At 40.5% G+C, this 13,727-nt stretch overlaps 1 protein-coding gene across 6 annotated transcripts in view; it reads left to right on the forward strand.

Moving 5' to 3' along the window:
• Window positions 1-13,727, forward strand: part of ATP2B2 (ATPase plasma membrane Ca2+ transporting 2) — a 360,194-nt gene that overhangs the window by 129,858 nt on the left and 216,609 nt on the right. The window contains exon 1 of one of the 6 annotated variants that reach the window (XM_018084878.2): window positions 325-416. The exons of the other annotated variants lie outside the window; for them this stretch is intronic. The gene's annotated coding sequence lies outside the window, so the exon portion shown is untranslated. Of the gene's footprint in view, window positions 1-324; window positions 417-13,727 lie in introns of those variants that run through there. 6 annotated transcript variants of the gene reach the window in all.

Raw genomic sequence — 13,727 nt, forward strand, 5'->3', positions numbered from 1 at the left:
CTCTTCCCTGCCCTTGTCCTCCTTTTTCTAGTTTAGAAGTACACTTAGAAGTTTTAATCTGAAAACATGATTCTGATACCAGAACTGGGGATGGAAAGAAATGAAACAGAAAATGGAAGACATCTGAAGCGTTTTTTGCTTGAACCTTTTTAAGAATTAAAATTGAGTGCATGAGGTCTTAACATACAAGCCTCATTTACATATCTTCTTTTGGGTTAAGAGGGTTTCTTTAAAAATACTGCTAGGAAAGTATTTTTTTAGGATTTTTTTCCCCACTTGTTAGAGAAAAAACAGAATATCATTTCTTAATCAGGTCCAGCCTCCTTCTCAGGAAATCTTGTTCCCCTGCTTTATCTTATCTGGAGCAGATGAAAGCTGCAGATACAGGACATGTTGAATTTTTCATTATCAATAAGGTAAGTAGCAGCACTTTTAGAGCTTTAATTGCCAGACCTTGAGAGAAGAATAATTGTAATATTTAAAATAAATCTGAATTAGAATTCTGCGAAATGTTAAAGTAACCAGAAATATGCTGGGAGATGGCACCTCTGAGCTCACTGCTGAGATCCTCCTCAATTCAAGGGGAATTGAAGAGGATTCTCTGGAAAGCCTCTGTGCTGGATTTATCACATGAGGTGAACCAGAGGGCCCAACCCTGCTCTCTTTAGGCAGAGCAGGACCCAGGGGTTGTGACAGAGGTGAGCAAATCGAAGTGTACACTCAGTGCTGAAAGCACCACCACTGACACTGGAAACTGCAAACCAGTCCTGCAATTAGGGCAGTTTTCACTGTGCTTGAGCAGAGCTCTGACCATTGCTGGATCAGGGAAGGGATAAATCCTTCCACAGGGAAAAGAAAATACGTGTATGTGTGCATGTATGTATACATATATGTACAGGTACATCTCTAAAAGCATCCAAGTAGAAAGCAGTTGTTATAAAATCCTTTTTGTTGTTCAGTTTACTATGTAGTTGAATTCCATTCAAAGTTAATCTTTCAGTGGTTCACTTGAAAACAATACCAATTTTGTGCTCCCTCCCACACACAAGATCCACTCCCTTCCTCAGTAATTCTTGTTTGACCTTACAGCCAGTTCTTTAGAAACTTTCCTACCAGCTGCCAGATATTTCTATTCAGGAGTTACCCTCAGGAGTAGCACAGAACCATGTTGGTCTGCTTTTTGTGTTCATTCTCTAGCGAACAGAGAGCCTCAAAGCTTGAGGCCTTGGCTAATTCAAAATTTTATATGGATTTGACTTTCTCTCCCATGACTCCACTTTTTTTTTTTTTGTAGCAACCAAGTTCCACCACAGCAATAAGAAAACAAATGTGGGAACACTTGTAGTTGCTCGAGATAAAAATTTCTCGGGAGCTATGGAATTCATTCCTGCAAAAGGTTGAACAGACTCTGGAATGAACCACCTACTCCATTAAGCCAAACAGCACAAAACATCTGTGGTGGTGCCCATAAGGGCTGGATGAAGCTATTTTTAGTTCAGTTTTGGAAGGAAGAGGGAGTGGATCCTGCTCTTTCTCACCTCTTTGTGAGGATAGCAAATCGAATAGAAGTGTAGAAATAGGGATTCCCTCCCCTTAACCTATTATTATATGACTTACAGTGAAGACTGAGCAGCTTCCATGGGAAAGACAGAAGGTGCAATGTTCTGTGTGTGTCCATGAGAAATAGCCTCCCAAGAAAAAAAATTTGGAGACCAGTGGCATTGGTTAGGAGGTTTTTTGATCTGCTTAGAGGATGGGAAAAATCTTGCTGTAGTTAAGGTGTTTCTGAGGGTCTCTGGTATTGGTGGCAAATTGTATTGTTTGTCTTGCTGCAAACTGAAGTCCTGACTCTGGCAATCCTCAGGGATGTTTGTGACAGGAGTTTCTGGCTCCAGCTGTAGGAGCCTGCGATGCTGGACTTGGGAGAAGGGTTTTATGGCACAGCTCTGGCCCCACCCTACAGCCACCCTGGGAGCCTTGATGATCTTACCCAAGGAGTAAAGTAAACACACAAACGAGCAGTGAGAGGGAAACAAAGCAACTGCAAAGCCTGAATGTCTGATTTGACAATCTCTTTGGTGCCTTCTCAGCACACGTGGGGAGCAGCACAGCTGCTGTCACCCTGTCCTTCATCTCTCCGTGCAACCCGCACGTCCCCAAAGCCTCAGGCAGGGGTTTGTCTCCCTGGAGCCTCGTCGTCAGAGCCCAGCAAGGTTGATTTTTAGCACTTCATCTCTCTTAAATATATACCCACAGGAGAAAGGTAATTTGCTGTGTGTCTTTGCAAGACTTTTTGAGATGAGTTATTGAGAATTAAGGTCGTGCTAGTTCAGCCTGGCAGCTGAGTCCCCGGGCTTGGGTTTCTCCATAACCAGTGTCTCCCTAGGAATCTTTTGTCTTGGATTTCTTGCCTGACTGTGTCGTGCAGTCTTTCCCTGCTTTTCAGACCGATGGATGTATTGGTTGTTGTTCCTTGTTGATCTTCTTCAGCATCATCTGCTTTCATTAGCATTTTTGAACAAAGGACTGAATCAGAATAAATCACAACTAATAGAAATATAGGAACAGATTATCATTTTGCAAAGCTGAACTCTCTCAAAGGAGATTACGTATTTAAATTGAACAAATGCAACTTCATAAATAAACTAAATTAAACATCATCTAATTTTACTTTTGAAGCCAAGCAATTTTAATCCATACTCAGCTTCTCGTATAAATATTTCCCAACTCATTTTTATTCTTTGAAGCATTCTTATTCACATTTAAAACCAAAAAATGTGCCAAATTGAACCACAGTTGTGTATGCTGAATGAATGTAAAAGCTTGGGTATATTGCATAATAATCTGAGAGTTGGCAAGAGGAAGTGATTGCTTTTGTGAGTGTCCAAGTAGTAGTGTAAAAATATTTTTTGAGAACCTAATGTTTGTCTCCAAAGCTCTCTGACTGATGACATGCCTGAAAAAATCCTTTTTATAAATCCCTTATGTGCAGTTCAAAAGGAAGCAATAGATGACTAGAAATCTATCTATTTCCCCAGGGAAAATTCATGCACAAACTGTGGTGGTACAAGCATTACCCAGCTGGTCTGCACTGTGAACAAATTCCTGTTCATCGATGGAAGAGATGTTTTACTGCAGAACCGATTCTTAGAACTGGGAACATTTAAACACCCCAAATATGTTACTTTGTGACTAGAAATGCACTTTATCAATCATCTTATTAGACAGGAAAGAACCTTTTTAAAAAATATGTGGTAATAAGGGTCAAGAATTCTTGTTAAATGTTTCAAATAGCGTTCACAAAGCTGAAATACAATTTCAGTCCACCCTGTGTTCACTCTAAAAACCACAATCAAAAGCCATTTTCCAGAAATAGCCTTAAATGCAGTTCTTTCTCCATGTTCATTAAATTGTTACATGCAGTTTGCAGAACTGACCTGTCCAATGACTTCAGTGGTGGCTGAAAGTGGTTGACAGTGGTTTTCAAAAATACTTCATTTCCAAGTAAATCAGATTTAAGATTACCAAGAACTTTTCTTATTTTTGTCTAATACCTTGAAGATTGAACAGAACAAAAGAAGCGAAACAAACCCTCGTTTTTTCCTCTGGTTTCAATATTAACCCATTTATTTATGCAATTAATCTCCAATGGTAGAAAACTTATAGGTAAGATTTATTTTCATATTAAAATCACTAAAATTGGTAGTTCTGGCAAAAATCACGATTTTCTTACTGCACTTAGATTTTTCTGGGAATAGTTGAATAAAGCCTTTCCCAGTGTGTAGGAATGACAGAGTAGAGCTTGCTAATGCTCTTCAGTGGTTTGGAGTCGCTGTAGATTGATGAGTTTTGTGGGGGAAATGCACAGGTAAGAAATCCTTGCTGCCCAGCTGAGTTTTTCAGCCTTGCTGATGAAGATGCCTTTGCTGTGACTGGTGAGGGCTGAGCTCAGAGCCCTCGTCAGATGTGCAGCCATCGCATCCCAGGACTTTCCTGCTGGAGATTTAAGCTGCTGTGCCAAATGATGTGAGCAAGAGCACTGCAAGGACACTGTGACTCATGCAGGCTGTGTCTGTGCTGAAGGTCTTGCTGGCGATAAAGCTGTTTCCAGTCTGTTTTTTGCAAGTGCTGCTGAAGAGGGAGGGAGGTGCAGGGCCCAGGAGAAGGGATGCCACAGGCCAGTGCTCGTGGTCATCTTCAAAGCCAGTGGGACAGAATGGGGGGGCCTGAATTACTGAATTTCTTCCTCAAAATGCAAACCAGCCAGAAACAACAAGAGGGAGATGTAGGCTGGTGTTGTTTATTCCATCTTCCTTCACAAATGAGAGTTCTGGACAGGAATTTTATCATGCAGCAAACGAAAAAAAATGATCCCCTTGGTTTCGAAACACATACAGTTCTCCCTGAAATCCAAGTGAATTGTTGGTTCCCCAACTGAACGTGCAGCCCTATATAAAGGAAGGTTTGTGAGCATGGTGCTGCATTAGTGCTGCTCCACATTTTCAGGATGTCCTTGAGTACGTGTACAGGGCTGGGGAGATGAGGAGGGATAATTTCATCAGGAGAATGCAGCAAGAGAGTGGTTCAAGAGATGGCTGAAGACACTTTGCAAATGAAATATTTTCATAGTCCTGCATCTTGGAGATAACAGTGATGTGCAAGTACTTGTCCCTGAATTATGTGCTGTTGACAGGCACGGGTTCCTCAGGATGGGAACAGAGGGAGATGCCAGGTGCAATTGGACATGTGTAAAAAAACATTAAATGGAAATTATTAGTGTTTCCTGCAAATACTGGTTACTAGATTTTGAAAATTCTTCCAAAACAAAGATTTGGCCTGATAGGTTTGGTATTTTTAGGTAGAACATCCACCTGCAGAGAAAGAAACATAAAAGGATAATTTAATGCAATTTGCCATAACAATATTTTGCCTCTTCTCATGTGGACTGTAATAGTTGTCTTACCACTGAACTTTTGGATGCATTCCAGCCTTTATGAATATACCTGTTATTTTCGACATGATTAGAGTCTGTCCTTCATCTCAACTTAATTGCAGCAACAGATTTTTGCATATTCAGATCTTCCAAACATATTGCTTACAACTAGAAAGGACTGATAAATCCACCTATTTTTAAATAGGCAAAATAGAACCTGATCTTTAGTGGTTGAGCCATCATTACACATAATCAGTATATTAATCCTTTAAAAACTGATGCTTCTTAAATAGCTTTTTTCAAATTTATTTTGACAAGGACTTGATATTTGAATAATCAAGGCATGGAAAGTGCAGTGCTGCCTAGGATTCTGGCTAAAATCTCACTTGGTCTAGAACATTAAATACTATCTTAGGCACAAAATATTAATTTTTTAATTAAAATCTGTCTGGATGAATCATTCCCTAACGCAAGGTAATGTACTTGGTTGCAACTCAACCTCATTTGAGCAAATGTTTCTAATCAAGGGGAAGTGTCCTGGCATGATGCTGCAGAATTGTTTGCTGGTGTTGTGCAAAGAATATTTTTAAGTGTGTGTTGTTGGGAGTTGGTGGGGTCCCTGCAGTGACTCTAAGGAAGCAGCTGGTGCTGTGCACCATTCTCTAAGGCACTGGTGTTGGTGGTGTTGGGTGAGGTTCCCTGGTGCCCTTCGCTGGGGTGCACATGCATAAAATCCAGCAGAACTGAATTTCAGGATTAGTGTCAGGTACAGGTTGTGTGAGGAGAACTGCTGGTACCTGAAGGCCTGTGAGTTGTGATGTTCTGACTAAGAGCTGTCATCAGTGCATTTCTCTAGAGGGGGATATTTAATTTGAGAGGCTGGGTAATTTTCCTTGCACAGATCTGCTGGACAGACTGGATCAGTAGCTGAGGCCAGTTGTGTGAAGTTCAGTGAGCACAAACTCAAGCACAAGTGCTGTGAGGAGAGGCTGAGGGAGCTGGGGTTGTTCAACCTGGAGAAGAGGACACTCAGGAGAGACCTCCTCACTCTCCTCAGCTCCCTGAAAGGTTGTAGCCAGGTGGGGTTGGTCTCTTCTCCCACGCAACCAGCAGCAGGACTAGAGGGCTCGGTCTTAGGCTCTACCAGGGAAGTTCAGCTTGGATATTAAGAAGAAATTTTTTATGAAGAGAGTAATCAGCCATTGGAATGGGCTACCCAGGGAGGTGGTGGCTTCACTACCCCTGGAGGTGTTTAAAAAGAGACTGGATGTGGCATCAGGGCCATGGTCTGGGAACTGTGGCAGTGTTGGATCAAGGGTTGGACTTGATGATCTCGGAGGTCTTTTCCAACCTGGTTGATTCTGTGATTCTGTGATTTTAAGGCCAAGTGCCGGGTCCTGCACTTGGATCACAACAGCTCCCTGCAGACCCAGGCTAGTGGATGAGCAGCTGGAAAGCTGGAAAAGGACCTGGGGGTGCTGGTGACAAAGCTGAACAAATGTGCCCAGGTGGGCAAAGAAGGCAAGGCACCTGCTGCGCAGCATTAAGATGCAGCAGTGACCAGGCATGCCTTGCCCCTGCTGCTGGGCATCTGCTGAGCATCTTCCAGTCCTGGGCTGGCAATTTGGCCCCTTATACACTTTCTTGTCATTGAGGGGCTGGAGCGTGTCCAGAGAAGGGAATGGAGCTGGGGAAGGGTCTGGAGCACAGGTCTGATCAGGAGCAGCTGAGGGAGCTGGAGAAAAGGAGGCCCAGGGGGGACCTTCTCACTCTGTACAACTCCCTGACAGGAGGGAGGAGCTGGGGGGGGTCGAACTCTGCTCCCAGGTAATAAGTGACAGGACAAAAAGAAAAGGCCTCAAGTGGCACCAGGGGAGGTTTAGATTGGAGATTTGCAAAAAGGTTTTCACTGAAAGGGTTGTCAAGCGTTGGCACAGGCTCCCCAGGGAATGATGGAGTCACCATTCCTGGGCATTTTCAAAAACTGTCTGGATGTGGCACATGGGGACATGGCTGGGTGGTGGACATGGCTGTGCTGGGTTAGCAGTTGGACTTGATGATCTTAGAGGGCTTTTCCAAACTAAACATTTTTATTCTGTTCTGTTCCAGAGAAAATGTTCCCAAAGCTGTGTAAAAGTGGAAATCCTAAATATAAGCTGGGTCAGAGTCTTTTTCTTAAGAGATCCCATTAACCCCATGGCCTCCCCAAAATATTCATTCATTCTGAGATACATTATCTAGATTTTGAGAAGTAATATTTGCTACATAGGGATAGATATCGGTGACAGCAGTTGGCAGTGTCCTACATAGTAATTAAAATCATGAGCAGTAAAATATTCAGAGGTTAAAGGAAAACCCTCAAACCTGAATTTATTAAATTGTTTATTTTGATATGAATTTTTTATTAGGTCTATTTAAAGCATTTCAGACTTTATTTTCATGTATCTGCAACTGTGTCATTTACTGTTTGTCGTGGCACATTTTTTCAATCATGTCTGTTTTACAGTATTTTAACCTAAATTATTTCTTTCTGGTAGAGCTACACTTAATGAAGCAGTGCACATTTATGTGTTGGGTGCATCTGGTCTAAAATAGCCAAAATAATTCTGAGTGAAAGATTTGTAGGTTATTCATAAAAAAAAATTCCACATTAAAGAAACTGAAGGAAGATAGAGGGAACTAATTCTGTCTGTCTTTTAGGTTTATCTCCAGATTTAAGAGAAATAACACAGCTGGCATTCATTCCTTGTTCTTCCTAAGAAAAACTCTGTTTCAAGTCTTTCTCCATTAATAGAGTCCATTGACTTTAACTGCAGATATTCCATAATAATTATTGCAGTTTGTAAAGTGACTTGTTTTCGAATGGATGGTGCCTGTTTGAATATTGTTGCAAGCCTCACTATGCTGTGTTTGAGAAGTGTAGTTTGATTGTGTGACATGTGCAGTCTATGTATTTTTAATTTTATTATTATTAAGTCTGTTATTATTATTAAGTCTGTTATTATTTTTATTATTATTAAATATTGTCTGTAAATATGTATCAAGAAACAGAAAGAAGAAGGCTCATGTTGGGCCAAGAACAGAACACACTCTGGTAGTACAGGATGTGAAGATAAAACACAGACCTACCAGACTTCAGAATGCTGAGAGAGGGAATGGAGATGAAGTGATTGCTACCCAAGAAGTAGAGTTTTCATCTTGAGATGCATTTGGAATTTTTAGAAGTTTCTTTTCATTTGTGCACTTTGTTTCAGGTCCTGAAGAGCTCCTTAGTTTCACTTTTCCTTTTAAAGCAGTTGATTGAACCTTTTTTTTTTTTTTTTTTTGTTAAATAGAACTGTGATAAATAATTTAGATATGTGCTTATAGGTATTACTTCTCTGCAAGTAAAGATACTCCAAAGCTTGACATTCCATTCAAAGTCAATCCAAGCCTTTTCATGTATCTGCTCTTGGCTTTTTCCTTTTTCTGAATATTTGGAGACATGTAACACGTATCTAGTAAAGGGAAAAAAATTCTTATTATTTTTAAAACACAGGTGAGCTGGCCAGCAGGTACTTCTTTTAGAGTTACTTCTTTCTAACAGTATTTTCTGGAGAAAACAGTGTAACCACCTCACACATTTCAACCATGGGACAAAACCCATGGAAAATAAACTAAGCAAATTACAATGGACTATTAGACCATTCTCCAGATGAGACATTTAATTCCATGCAAATTTAGGACTGCAGGCTATATAAAATATGTGATCATAATACATCCATTGTGTTGTTAGTTTTTTTAAATTCGCAGTCAACATTAATGTAATCTGAGAAATTCCTGCGTTTGGTTGAGGTTTTTTTAGTACTTTGAACTGGTGTCATTTTCTTCCTCCTTTCCCCTTTTCCATTCAGCAGAGCTGCCTCTCAGGGCTGTTCTCATTTGTCTTCACTCAGCCCATGAAACAGAGAAACTATTTGCAATTTATGATTTTTTTTTTTTGGTCCTCCTTGGTTTCATGCTCAGAATACAGTTTCTTACAGAGGTAGTAGGTGAATCTTTCCTCTTCTCTTTGATCTTAATTTTATTTATATTCTGTGGAAAACCCTTGGGTTGCTTCAGCTAAATCAGACAGTTCTTGAGAGTTCAAGCAGCATAGTGTGCTCCATGTACTTCCACTGTTGCATTTCATCTCGTGTTTTAATTTGCTTCTTATTTTCCCGTAAAAAAATCTCTTTTTTTGTGTTTCTGAAGATTTAACTAGAAATTTAATTTTAAAATAGGAAACAACTGTCAAAATCCAAGTTAAAGGTGCTTATTTTGTATGGCCAGTAGATGATAGAGAAAGGAGAACACCTAAAATATATGTTGGAGACAGAACTGGGTATTTTTATAGAGGTAACTTAATTTTTTTTAAAAGTAGTATGTATTTATGTAAGCTGACACTTTTGAAAATGAGATGAAGAAAGACTGTACAAATACAGCCATTATCTTATGATGGTGTTTATTTATAAGAGAATATCGAATAACTGTGCTTTGGTAACACCTTCTGTGCCTCAGTGTGTGTTGCTGGAGCCATATGAGTTCTGTTTTGGAAGGTCACACAATCACGATTCCTCTTTGACTTCAGTCATTCCAGTAAATAGGTTTTGACCCAGCTGTTGGACATAACAAGGATTAAACCTTAGTATTTGAAAATAAACATCTTGGGCCTTCAAAGTGTGGAGCTTTCTGCTGGCAGGACATGTGCTGCTCCAGGCCCTGCCAGGCCAGGGGTGGCTGTGTGGGCTTGGACCCCGGGAATGATGCAATAGGTTTTGTCATCAGCTCTCCTGGCATTTCTTCTCTTCAACACTGTATTTTGCACTTTTAACATTCCCAGAACATTTCTTGACTTTATGTGTGTTTGTGTATATGTATTTTTTTTAAGATTTTATTTTTTTTTAAGGACGCTTACTGAATTTCCTGACCAGCTTTGAGCTGTGAGTGGTTTATTGGAAGTTGATTTAAACCTTCATTAGCTAAAATAGAATGAATTATACCGTATATATAATATAATTTATATATATAACTTGGTTAGCCATGCTGGCAAAGTGACCTAAGTCTACCAGGTACCATCATTGTGCCTTTTTTTTTTTTAAGAGAAAGCAACGAGGATGTAAACAGCAACATTTCTCCTATAGTGGCTTCAGTGTTGTCACCTGAACATATTTAAGGACTGTGAAGGAGAACTTCAGGCACAGGTGCTGTGTTTAAATCCACCAATTTTGGATTTGGTGTCTCTGTTCAGGGCTGTGTTTGGGCAGGACTGGTTTTCAAGGCAGCCATGGCACTGCTCTGCTTGCAAAGATTTTTCTTCAGGTAAACCTTTCGACAGCTTCTCTAGGAAAGGACATATAGATGAAAATATAGTGATAAAAAGCCATGCAGTTATTTGCAGTTTAAAAGACTGAAAAAAATGGCTATGAGAGAAGAGATGAATCTTCCTAGAGAAGGAGACTTTAAAAGGTCTTGGCAGTTTCCTCTCTGGGTTCCCTCTTTGTGGCAGCTGCTGCTCAGCAGTTTTCTCCTTTGCTTAGTCTTGATGAGCAGTGATGGGGTTTGTTTCTGTTCTTTTGTTTTGGCTTTTTTTGGCTTGTTTTCCTTTGTTTATTCCTTTTGAGTATAAGCTGAAAACAATTGGTACTTAGGAATACCGTCAAAGCTGATGGGGGAAGAAGCAGGTAATGCAGTGTATTTTGTTGGGGTTCTGATCTTATTGTAGATTTTTCACAAGACCTACATCAAGTAAATTCTCAGTGAAGGGCTAAAAGGCTAATTAGGCAAATATATCAGTCATTAGGGATGGGTAAACCTGTCTAAACAAAATCTAAACAAGATAACAGAGTGCTCCAAACTGAAGCTAAGCAGAAATCTTCTGCATTGAAACCAAATCTAAGAGCTTTCTGAAGCTCTATCCAGGTTTTACCTATCACCAATCATATTGTTGTCTTTCAGCTCATGAGAGAACCATTAAGAATATTTTAGTAGTAGTTCTATTTATTTTGTGTCTTTTATCTGTGGTTTATTCTCAGTATGTTAGATTGAGAGAACTGTTAATTTACGTAAACACTTGGATAAACCAGAAAAGCAGTTTCTGACATAGGGCTACCTACAGGCCTTGTGCTGGGTCCCTGAATTCTGATGCCACAGTGTCCCCAGCACTACCATGTTGTGTTTCCCCTCATGTACAAAAGAGAACATTCTTTTGCATTTGTTGTCTGGCTCTGACTCTAAGCCACCCCCATGATATCCATATCCCACTGCACTGCCTCCTTGCCCTTCCTCTTCCTTCCCTGTGTAACAACTCCTGTCCCTCCTCACCCTCCCTGCCTGCTGGACTGGGACCAGTGGTTGCCTTTGCTGTCGAAGATTTGTAAGTACCAACCAGCTGGTAACCTCTAGGAGCTGCTGTGTTACAGCTTTTCCATCAGGATCTCTGCTAATGAGTTGTCTCCCCTCTATTCAGACCCAGAGAGAGATTCAAATATTCAAGACAATTGCTGCACCTAAATACCTGTGAGTTCTTTCTCCTCTGTGAACTTGATTGTAACATGAAAATGAATTCAGGGCTTGTCAGGGGAAATGGGGGTGAGGCAGCATTACAAAAGCCTCATGTCCTGGGGAGAGCGTGCTACAGTGCAAGGGAAAGCCTTGTGATCAAATTATGGAGAAGGAAACTTGTTTTGTGAGCATAACCTCTAATTTTGCCAGTGTATGGATAATAAAACCCAAGCATCTTCTCAATAAAATGTCAGCACTGTATTGCAGAAAATCTACTGGTATTATTACAAATAGTCTATACTTTCTGGGGTGTTAAATGCAGAAGTGTATAGTGCTTTCAGATACATATTCCTACAATGTATATTATAATTCACTTGTTAAAAATGGGAAATATCCCAAATTATGCTGGTTATGCCAGGCCAAAAATAGTTTAATTTAATTGTGCATTACTTCAGTTGTTGCAGTGTCAGTGAATAAAACAATCACTTAGGAAACAGTTTTGCAGCAGATGACCAAAATGTTTTATTGCTCAATACCATTCACTGGATTAGGAAAATGGATTACAACTGTGAGTAATGAGTTCCTAAAGCCCCTGAATGTTATGATTTCTGCAAATGTCTGCTTGATTTCATTAACCTTGAGCATTCTGAGAAATAACTGACCGTAAGATTTGCCTTCACCTAATTTTGTACTGAATTTACTCCATGTATTTATTAATATATGTGAGATCTAACTGGAAGTCACTTAAATGACTGTGCTTGGTTTTGAATAGCTGGTAGGAGCTAAACAATTGCTGCGCTGGAGCCAGTTACAGCTCTGCTTAGACCTCCTACTCAGCAAGTGAAGAGTGATTTTGTGAAACGATAACATGAAAAATGAAAAGATTTTGTGTTTAAATGAGAGCGTTACTCAATATTCAATACAGGCCTTGTATGATGTTTTCCTGCCAGCAATACCACTTCTGGAGGTTTTGCCTGTGGTGATCTCTCAGTGGAAGTTCAGCTCTGAAGTCAGGGTGCAGATGCCATCCTGAAACGTTTAATTAAGTCTCAGTGCAGTCACTGAGTGTTGTATTCTTTTCTGTGAACCTGTAGAGAGTTCGTTCCTCAACCAGTACAGGGAAATGTACTTATTTCAATTTTATCTGTTGAAAATAGCAAATATACCAGTGATAAACCCTGAATGATGTGTAGTGCTATTCTCCCTAGCCTGACCTAAAGGTTTGAATTTTTTTTTCTCAGATTTGAATGATAAATTAGAACTTTCATATTGGTCCAACTGGAAAACTAATCATGTGGACGTAAACTCTGTGGCTGTGTGGCTCTTTCAAGTCACAGGGTGAAAACTATGCCACCTGGAAATGGGAAAGAAAAGCATTAAGAATGGGGTTGGTAATTAAGCTTGTTAACAATCCCAGTTCTGGGGAATTGTCTTAAGGGGTAAATGATCTGCTCTGCCATCAAGCATGGTATGCAATACTCTTCATACAACTTTCTATTTTGGTGTGTTTTCCTCTCAAAATACTTTTGCTGAGTAAGTGAACAATATAGCATTTAAAATAAGCCTTTTGGGCTGGCTGGAAACTGGTTGGTGGCTTCAGTGGACTCACTCACAGAAGTGGTGATGGGAAAGCTCACCATGTGTTCATTTGTGGGTGGCTTTGGTTCCAGTGTCAGAGTAAGGTCAGACATGGGCAGCTTGGTTTGAAATGAAGACTCTGATTTTCTGTGTGCTTAACATCTCCCCTGACTCTCTAAATGGAAGGTTGCAACTTCACTGAGCTGCCAGGCAGCAGAAAAATGACCCATCAGCATCTCCCTGTCCTCCCAAACCCGCTGTCTGGGTCAAGGGTGTTCCACCCACAGATCCAGCAATTGTGGAGGGAGAACAAACAGTGGGAGTGACACGGGGAGAAGGCAAAGCCTGTGTCAGCTTGGCTACTGCAGCCCCTTCTGAAAATCAATTCTGCACTTCTGTGCAGCAGGTCACCAGGTAACTCAGACCAAAAGTGGGCATTTGACAGCAGCTTAAGAAGGGCAGAAGATGAATGGGCTTGAGGGACCTAAATTCCACCCCCTCAACATATGAAGTAAAGGGATCCCTGTTGAGGTTAGTGCCACAGACAGCTGCTTCTGAGCTACCTGGTTGTCACATCCCTTGGTTCCTGTCATTCCAGCATCTGTGGGGAAGACATCAAATTCTCATACTTTTGCTTCAGAGTTTACCAAAATTTTCTCTGGAGAGATCCTGTCCTAAGAACAAACCCATTCCC

Source organism: Manacus vitellinus, unplaced genomic scaffold, assembly GCF_001715985.3.
Source record: "Manacus vitellinus isolate BGI_N305 unplaced genomic scaffold, ASM171598v3 scaffold_77_pilon, whole genome shotgun sequence".
NCBI lineage: Eukaryota > Metazoa > Chordata > Aves > Passeriformes > Pipridae > Manacus > Manacus vitellinus.